The sequence below is a fragment of the Eptatretus burgeri genome, chromosome 10, assembly GCF_056783735.1.
Source record: "Eptatretus burgeri isolate ZD-2024b chromosome 10, Ebu_testis_v1, whole genome shotgun sequence".
Classification (NCBI taxonomy): Eukaryota; Metazoa; Chordata; class Myxini; order Myxiniformes; family Myxinidae; genus Eptatretus; species Eptatretus burgeri.
Window position 1 is genome coordinate 95,834,693 of NC_140970.1, and position 9,530 is coordinate 95,844,222.

General features: G+C 46.4%; 1 long non-coding RNA gene across 1 annotated transcript in view; it reads left to right on the forward strand.

Moving 5' to 3' along the window:
• The window catches only part of LOC147019186 (uncharacterized), a 1,116-nt gene extending 907 nt beyond the window's left edge, over positions 1–209 (forward strand). The window contains exon 3 of the long non-coding RNA XR_015062673.1: positions 1–209. This exon is cut by the window's left edge and continues 36 nt beyond it. This is a non-coding gene — a long non-coding RNA (uncharacterized LOC147019186).
• Positions 210–9,530: the final 9,321 nt, after the last annotated feature.

Consider the following 9,530-nt stretch of genomic DNA (forward strand, 5'->3'; position numbering starts at 1 on the left):
CGAGCACGACCACCAGCCACCACATGTCCGATATCCCATTAAAATGGCATTGATCATAAACCCGTGACGTCAACATCCACTGCAGTCAGTGTTACTGTCTGCTAAACTGTGCGCTTGCACGTACTGAACAGGTACAGTACGACATACAGCACCATCGGAGAGTGTTCGCACCTCTCGACTTGTTCACATGTTGTTGTGTTACATCCTGAATTAAAAATGGGCTGAATTAAATAAAAAAAATGTCGCCGATCTACACAAAATACTCTCGAATGACAAAGTGAAAGTGTTTTTTTTTTTTTAATAAATTTTTACAAATTTATTGAACATAAAATACAGAAATATCTAATTTCCAGAAGTATTCAACCCTCTGAGTCAATACTTGGTAGAAGCTCCTTTGGCAGCAATTGCTGCTTCGAGTCTTCTTGGGTATGTCTGTACCAGCTTTACACATCTTGATTTGGGGGATTTTTCTCCCAATGTTCTTTGCAGATTTGCTCAAGCTCTGTCAGGTTGGATGGGGAGCGTCGCTGAACGACAATCTTCAAGTCTTTCCACAGATTCTCAATGGGATTCAAGTCTGGGCTTTGGCTGGGCCACTCGTGGACTTTCACGTTCTTGTTCTGAAGCCATTCCAGTGTTGCTTTGGCTGCATGCTTCGGGTCATTGTCCTGTTGGAATGTAAATTTTCGTTGCAGTCTGAAGTCTTTTGCACTCTGAAGCAGGTTCTCCTCAAGGATTTCCCTGTATTTGGCTCAATTAATTGTTCCCTCTATCCTCACAAGTCTCCCAGCCCCTGACACTGAAAAGCATCCCCCATAGCATGATGCTGCCACCACTATGCTTCACAGTTGCAGGGGTGCAAATGAACATTTTTATCCACCGGCCAGCAGGGCCGGTGACTAGAAAAAGTTACCGACCCAGCAGACTTTCTACCAGCCCAATTAAAGACAAAAGTCACAAATTTGATATCAAACACTTTTAATATACAGTACTCACATGAGTGAGTTTGATGAGTGAGGTTGGATGGATGGATGAGTGGGGTGGGGGGATGATGCAGGGAGGAGGAGGAGGTTGTGGGTGATGGGGGGGTGGGACCTTTTTTGTGTGTAGTGCTGGGTGGGGGGCGTTTTTGTGGATGATGGGGTGGTTGTGGCTGATTGACGATTGGGGGGGGGTTGTGGGTGATGGACGATGGGGTGGAAGGGGGGGTTGTGGGTGACGGACAATGGTGGGGGTACGACTCGTCCACCCAACATCACATATAAACTCACTCATCCACCTCACCTCACCTCACCCATCAAACTTACTCATTCATCGAACCTCACTCATCTAACTCACTCATTCACCCAACCTCACCCATCAAACTCACTCATTCATCTGACCTCACTCATCTAACTCACTCATTAACCCAAAATGAGTCACTCATTAACTCACTCATTAACCCATCTCTTCTGGATCTGATTTTGACAAATTTCCCTGACAATATCTGCTGCTCTTCCTTCGCTCCAATTGGTTCTTCTGACCACGTCCTTATTAAAGTGGACATCTCTCTGGCTGTTATCAGAGAACCACCTCACCGCCGTCGAGTCTGGCATTTCACTCAAGCCGACTGGCAGGGTCTCCGAGCAGCCATCAAACTTACAGACTGGTCTCCTATCACTACTTTCTCAAACATCAACTCATCCTGGGAATTCTTTCAAAGAAACTTGCTCTCCCTCATGCACAGATTTATCCCCTCTCGTGTTCAGTTGTCTTACCCTTCCTCCCGCCCTTGGTTTACTGAAGCTTGTGGTGAGGCAGTTGTCCTGAAACAACTTGCCTTTGCCTCATGGAAAGCAAACCCAACTGAGGGCAATCTCAGTTCTTTCCACAAAGCTCGGAACAAGTGTGTAGCTACCCTCAGGAGAGCCAGAAAACAACATCTTTCTCATCTCAAGTCTGAACTCTCAAACCTCTCTCCCTCCTCAAAATCCTGGTGGCGTTTAATCAAATCTGTTTCTGGTGTATGTTCCCCCTCCATCCCCTCCCTTACCTCAAATGGCCGCACTGCTGATTCCACACGTGATAAAGCTGAATGTCTAAACTCGGTGTTTGCAGCTAAATCTTGTGTCCCAAACCCATCACTATCTCTACCCACTTTACCCAGTCGCACCCAACTGTCCCTGGACTCTGTATCCTTTTCTCCTGACAAGGTGGAGAGCTTGCTTTCAAACCTCGAGTCAGATTCTGCAACCGGTCCAGACGGCATCAGCCCACGTGTCCTCAAAGCCTGCTCTTCTGCTCTTGCTCACCCTCTCTCTGTTCTATTCACCCTCTCATTTTCCCAAGGTCATCTGCCATCTGCTTGGAAATCTGCTAACATCACTGCCCTGCATAAAAAGGTGCAAAAACAGATCCCTGTAACTATAGACCAATCAGCCTTCTCCCAATCATCAGCAAGGTTATGGAATCCATCATCGCTTCAGACATGAAATCCTTCCTCTTCTCCAATGGCTTGATTTCCAATCATCAATTTGGTTTCAGACCAGGTCACTCTACCCTAGATATGCTGCTACTGCTCTCCCATCAATGGATGGAGGTCCTCAATGCCAGACAGGAAATCCGAGCCGTATCCCTGGACATATCACGTGCTTTTGACACAGTCTGGCACCCTGCCCTACTCACCAAACTCTCTGCCCATGGTATTCAAGGCCATCTCCACTCATGGCTCGCAGACTTCCTCTCCTGTCGCAGTCAACGTGTGGCCCTAAATGGAGTTCTTTCATCCCCTCTTCCTGTGCAGGCTGGAGTTCCTCAAGGTAGCGTTCTGGGCCCTGTTCTTTTTCTGGTTTTCATCAATGATCTCTCGGACTCTCTGGAAAATCCTCTATTTCTCTTTGCCGATGACTCAACCCTCTGCCGTACCATCTGTCATCCCTCAGCCCGGCAAGCAGCAGCTTCTTCGCTCACTGCAGATCTGGATAAAATCACAAACTGGTCCAACACGTGGAACATGTCTTTCAATCCAGACAAATCTCACACTCTCACTATGTCTCTTCGAAAGGACCGTTTACAAACCCCCCCATCCACTTTCTCAACAATCCTCTGGAAGAAGTCGTTTCTTTCAAGCTTCTGGGTCTCACTATCTGCCATGACCTTTCCTGGGAAAGTCACATTTCCAACCTTGCCTCAAAAGCCAGTCGCCGACTGGGAATCCTCCGTCGTGCAAAGTCCTTCCTCGGCCCTCTTGAGCTCCTGACCACTTACAAAGCTTTTGTCCGTAGCCTGATGGAGTACTGCTCTCCCCTCTGGGCTGGTGCTCCTGCCTCCCACCTTTCTCGACTTCACGCTGTCGAAACCAGGGCTTTTAAGATCATTGGCATCTCCCGCAATGAAGCTGAGTCTTTGGGCCTCTCACTCAATCACCGCAGGTTGGTCGGTGGTCTTTCTGTCTTCTACCGACTCCTCTCCAGCCTTGCCCCCCTGCTCTCTCTGCGATTTGTCCCAACCACATTTCCACAGGGCGCTCAAGGTCCGCCAACAACCCCCTTCTGGTAAAACTACCAAAATCACGAATCACTGCTCATCTTCACTCTTTCATTCCTCTTTTTTCCCGCCTTTGGAATAAACTTCCTCACTCTATTCATTCCCATTCTTCCCTTCAGGCTTTCAAAACAGCTGTTCACCACCACCTCTTATCTTCCCCCATCCAAATCCTCGATCTTTTCTACCCCCGATAATCCACCCAAGCCCACTTCCTTCAATTCTCCTGCTTTCCTTCCTGAAAGTCCCTTTAATGTCCATCTTCCCCTCGCCATGTTCCCCGTCCCATCCCCATCCCTCTCCCTTCCACAGTTCACCTGTGTCTGTTCCCCAATGTTTTGTCCCTTCCACTCCCGCCCCTCTTGTCTCATGCCTCCTTGCTGTGAGTTGTGTGTTAGCTCTCATACGAGCCTCGACCAAGGTATACAAAAAAATAAAAATAAAAAATAAAAAATCCTCATCAAACTCACTCATTCACCTAACCTCACCCATGAAACTCACTCATTCACCAAAATTCACTCATTTAACCAACCTGGGCATGAGAAAATGCGTCCAAACCGCGCCAAACCGTCAAATCTCGCGCAATCACGCGTGATTTGGAACAAGATGAAAACAGACAAAATGGCCACCGCAGGATTACCGGTGATTGCTATGGATTTCTGCGGACAAAAGCAGTAGTTAAAGTTGAGAATAATAGTTTTCTAAAATAAAAAAAAGAGAAGCTAGTACAAATTTTTACAAAATAACAGGAATCACCGATGATTCGCCAGCCGGGCAGGTAAGGCATTATTGTGTACCCGCCCAGCACAAAAGTGAGGTGCCATTGGCGACCTGGCGGCCATTAATTTGCACCCCTGCAGTTGGGATGGTGTTAGTTGGTGATGAGCTGTGCTCGGTTTCTGCCGCACTTAGTGCTTTGCATTCAGGTTAAAGAGTTCATTTTTTCCTCTCATCAGACCACATGATCTTTTGCCTCATGTTCTCGAAGTCTTTCACGTGATTTTTTGCAAACTCCAGGCATGCTGTCATGTGACTTTTATTTCTCAGGAGTGGCTTCCATCTGGCCACTCTCCCATGGAGCCAAGATTTGTGAAGTGCTGCAGAGACTGTTCTCCTTGTTGCAGGTTCTCCAATCTTAGCCAAGGAACTCTAGTTCTGTCAGAGTGGTCATTGGTTATTGGTCACCTCCCTGACCAAGGTCCTTGCTCAGTTTGGTCAGATGGCCAGCTGTAAGAAGAATCTGGGTAATTCCACGTTCTTTCCATTTCCTCATGAAGGAGCTTACTGTGTTCTTGGGAACATCCAACACGTGAGAAATTGTTTTATAACCTTCCCCAGATCTATGCCTCCTCTAAATTGTATCTCAGAGTGTTTCAGACAATTCCTTGGACTTCATGGTAGTTTCTGCTCTGACATGCACTGTCAACTGTGGAACGTTGTACAGAAAGGTGTGTTTCTTTCTAAATTGTGTCCATTCAATTGAATTGGCTTCAGGTGGACACCAATCAAGTTGTAGAGAATCTCAAGGATGATCAAAGGAAATTTAATGCACCTGAGCTCAATGTGGAGTGTCACAGCAAAGGGGTTGAATGCTGTTGCGGATCCGGGGTTTGAAGCTTGCCACGAGGGGAAGCACTCTGGTCCCTCCCGAACACCCGGTCCTGAGACTACTGGGCACAAATAATTCCATCTGCCAATGGGTTGCAAAGCAACCATGAATGCCAATTGGGACTGCCAATCCTGGCAGAGTTACACGACCACATGATACCTTACCAAGGGGGGTCACGTGCCCTCGATGTGTACTTGCATGGAAGTTACTGTATCAGGTGCAGCCGTGCAGAGTTCCCAAGTACGCACCAGCTTATAAGAGCCAAATCGGTGGGGAAGAACTTCCCAGCTAAACTGTGTGTGGATTACGTTGGAACAATGGAGGAAAAGACAGAACAAGCTGGATACATTTACAATGAGGGCAATTAATTTATAAAGCAAGGGAAAGGTAAGGTCATGCGGCACAATAAAGGGTTTTATTACAATGTGTGCAGCAGGGGAAAGCAAGGATTGATGAGGTGTGGCAAAATAAATGCAGTACATACAGAAGAGAAGACACAGGGCAGAGCAAAACTGATATTAAATTTCTACAATCTTGTCTTGCATTTACATTACAGGTGCCATCAGACACACACCCGAGGAAATCGGAGTGCAAGAAAGATGAGAGAAAGTTTGAGGTGTGAACGACCTCTTAGTACCTGGCACAACCCACTCACTTAGGAGGGGGAGGAGGGGAGAAAACTTTGGGTGTTTATAGTGTGTGAGTGAGAGGTGCAAAATGAGGTGTAATGTAATGCAGGAAGAGTGAAGAGGTGCATATCTGCAGTTGCTCTTTTACTTTTGTGTGTCTACAGAAGATGAGACTGTGGATGGGAGAGAAAGAACGTGTGAGATGATAGCTTAACGTGGCGTGTCAGTCTGTTTGTGTAATTACTACGACTATTGTCGGTCTGGCATTCTGCCGACTCAGCGATTTGCTGCACCTTTCCCCTCGCGCCACTGTTCACGTCTGGACCTTCCTCCTCGTCCAGCCCTCCACACTTGGAAGCAACCGACTCGCACCTAGGAGAAGATTATTTGACCTCGTGTGGAGACTGACTGATGAACACTTCTGGCTCTGATCTTTTTTGCAGCTATTTTCATATAACCTGGGTGGTCCAGGTCAGGTATGGGAGCATGCGCTGGAGCAACGTGTCAATCGCCGGAGCGAGGCAAAGTCGGAGCCAAAAATCGGATCAAAATGCCCCGTCGGTGTTTCCCAGCACTCTCATTGGCATGCAGACGCCTCTCCGAATAGTAGCCCTGCCTCATGAGGATCCGAAGCTGAAAATGGCCTCATACATCCCCGAACTTGGCCACGCGGTGGAACTCCTCAATCAACTTGGGGTGCGGGTCATTGGAAGCGCTCTACAGCCACAAACCTGTGCTGGGATTTAAATGAGGGTCGCTATTTAGTGGAGCGCCAGGGCTACTCAGATGGCATTGAACAGACCCCACCGCAGTCTTGCGCTCCAAGCCACGTGCCAATCTGTTTCGACCCCAAGCATCTGTCATATAGTGGGTGATGTCCATTGTTCCCTGACATCCTTAAAGGACTGTGGTGAGCATCTGGGAAACTGACTGTGGTTGCGGAATTTCATAGTGGTTGTAGTGAGGTTGGGGAAGCACTGTGGCATTTGTGGTGAAGAGGTTGAAGCGGTTGGAATGGTTGTGGTGAGGTGATTGAAGTGTTTGTTGTGAGGAGGTGTTTCTTGTGAAGAGGTTGAGCGTAGGTTATTGTGGGGATTTTCAGGAAGGCATTGTGGTGGTCATATGAAGGTTGTAGCATTTGTGATACTAGTACTGAGGAGTATGAAATGAAACGTCCGTTTGGGAATAGTGCACAGTTTGAAAGGGGCTGCTGCAGTACATGTTGATGAGGCTCTATTAACGTCGCCGTTCGGTCTGTGGCGTGCACGCTTGCTTGAAGGAGGGGTCGTGTGTGCAAAGTAAACAAGAAAAAGAGCAATCAGAGATTGCAGACCATCCAGGCACAGCCAAGTGAGCCATATTTTTTAAAATAAAATAGAAAGAATCAAAAATAACCCAGATCAAAAAATTAAATAATTCCGGCTCCAGACCATGTGCCCAATCAAGTTGAAATTTAAAACGTGTATTCCACATCACCACTCGATCATAATTGTGAAGTTTCACTTCGATTTACAAAGCGGTTCCAGAGAAAATGCTATTTAATATTTTCTTCAATCCAATGTGGCTGCCAAACCATGACCTGTGACGTTATATGTGTGAACCTTTTGTTCCTCCTAGATAGGCAGTAATACATGTGAAGTTTTTCCTCGATCTGTTCAGCCACTTCAGAGAAATTTTTAAAGTTTTTTTTTTTTCTTTTTCCCCCTTCTTTTTAACAATACTGGTACGTGCCCGTAAAAAAAAAAGAAAAATTCATAAATAAATATTCAAACCACGAGCAAGAAACAACAACCACACAGGCCGTTTCTTCGCTCTCGCGTGCCTGTACATGCGTGGCCCGGAAGTTCGCATATTATTCGCAGTTACGATTATTCGCAATTTAGTTTTAATGCCCAAATATTCAATTAGCGCCAACGTATTTTGCCTTTCCGCGATGTCATCGCAAGGAAAAACAAAAAGAGAAGAGAAGAAAAAAAAATTACTTCCTGGTTCGTAGCACACCAGCTCACTCTGATGTTACCGAAATTTATGCACCGTCTAATATGAAAACGATCATAACTTGGGGCATTGTGTTTATCTATAAATACGCATTAGAAATCGAGAAATTATTAGAATACATGGTCATCACTCTCCGGAAGCCCGTACGTTGTAACCCGTAATGGGGAACGCGACTGAGCTTCCCTTCCCCATCGGCCACGCCCACGCAACAACGTGTCTTGTCATTGGTTTGGTAAATAAATGGCCATAACCTGGGAGGCACTTGTCCGATTAATATCAAACCTTGAAAAGGCACATCCTCAGGTCCCCAGCAATATACCTGGCAAGTTTCAATCAGATCGGACCAGTGGTTGTCGAGAAACAGCGGTAACAGACAAAGACACACACACACAGAGATTGCTGGAATTATAGATAGATGACTGCTGGATAACGTGACCGATGACGTTGCCAATGTTTTTTTTCTTTCTCTGGACTATTTTATCCCGAGATGGCCCTCAAGCGTTCAACATATGCAATTATGACATCATAACAGACACCTATGCCATCTTTAAAAAAAAAATCACGCTTTTTCCCCATGAGGAGTACTTGTCGTGTGCCAAGTTTCAATTTTTTTTCCTTTGTACGGTTTCAGAGATAGAGGTCCAAAGTTTTTCTGTTTTTTCCAACACTGCTGCCACACCACATGACCGATGACGTCATTAAAACATTCCACATAAGTTGCACCAGTGGTGAAAATTTTGTTTCAATCTGGCAAGCAGTTGCGGAGAAAAACAGACAGGCAGACAAACGGACCCAAATGCAACACCCTCTCCTTCGGCGAGAGTAATTAAATTAGACTAGTACGTGCCTATAAAAAATAAAAATATATATTTAGTAAATAAATATTCAAACCACGAGCAACAAACAACAACCACGCGGGCCGTTTCTTCGCTCTCACGTGCCCGGACGTGTGTGACCCGGAAGTTCGCATATTATTCGCAGTTACGATTATTCGCAATTTCATTTTAATACCCAATTATTCAATTAGCGCCAACGTATTTTACCTTTTCGTAATGTCGTGGCAAGGAAAAACAAAAAGAAGAGAGAGAAAAAAAATTACTTCCTGGTTCTGAGCATACCAGCACTCTGATGTTAACGAAATTTATACACCGGCTAATATGAAAACGATCATAACTTGGGGCATTGTGTTTATCTATAAATGCACATAAGAAATCGAGAACTTATAAGAATACACGAAGTCATCATTATCCGGAAGTCCATACGTTGTAACCCGTAATGGATCCGGAAGCCCATACGTTGTCACCCGTAATGGCGAACGCGGCTGAGCTTCCCTTTCCCATCAGCCACGCCCACGCAACAACGTGTCTATCATTGGTCAGGTCAGGTATGGGAGCATGTGCCAAAACAGCGCGTCGCTGCGTCCACTTTCCGCCGGTACTCCAGGGGCCTCCGTCTGGCCATCCCCCAGGCAGATGCCAGGCCCATCCCCATCTCCTTGAGATGATGGTCAACCTGCTGCAACCATGAGGCACGTGGTCGGCCCACTGGCCTCCTCCACTCATGAGACTCCCTCGCTGAGAGAATCTGGTGAGCAGGATCAGCGTCAGGAAAACGAGCCACATGTCCATACAGCCGCAGCTGACGCTCACGGACTATGCAGGTAACAAATCTCATCCGAGTCTCTCTCAGCAACCGCTCGTTGGACACAAAATCCGACCAGCGATAGCCAAGGATTCTCCGAAGAGACCTGGTACCAAAGGAATTAAGTCTCC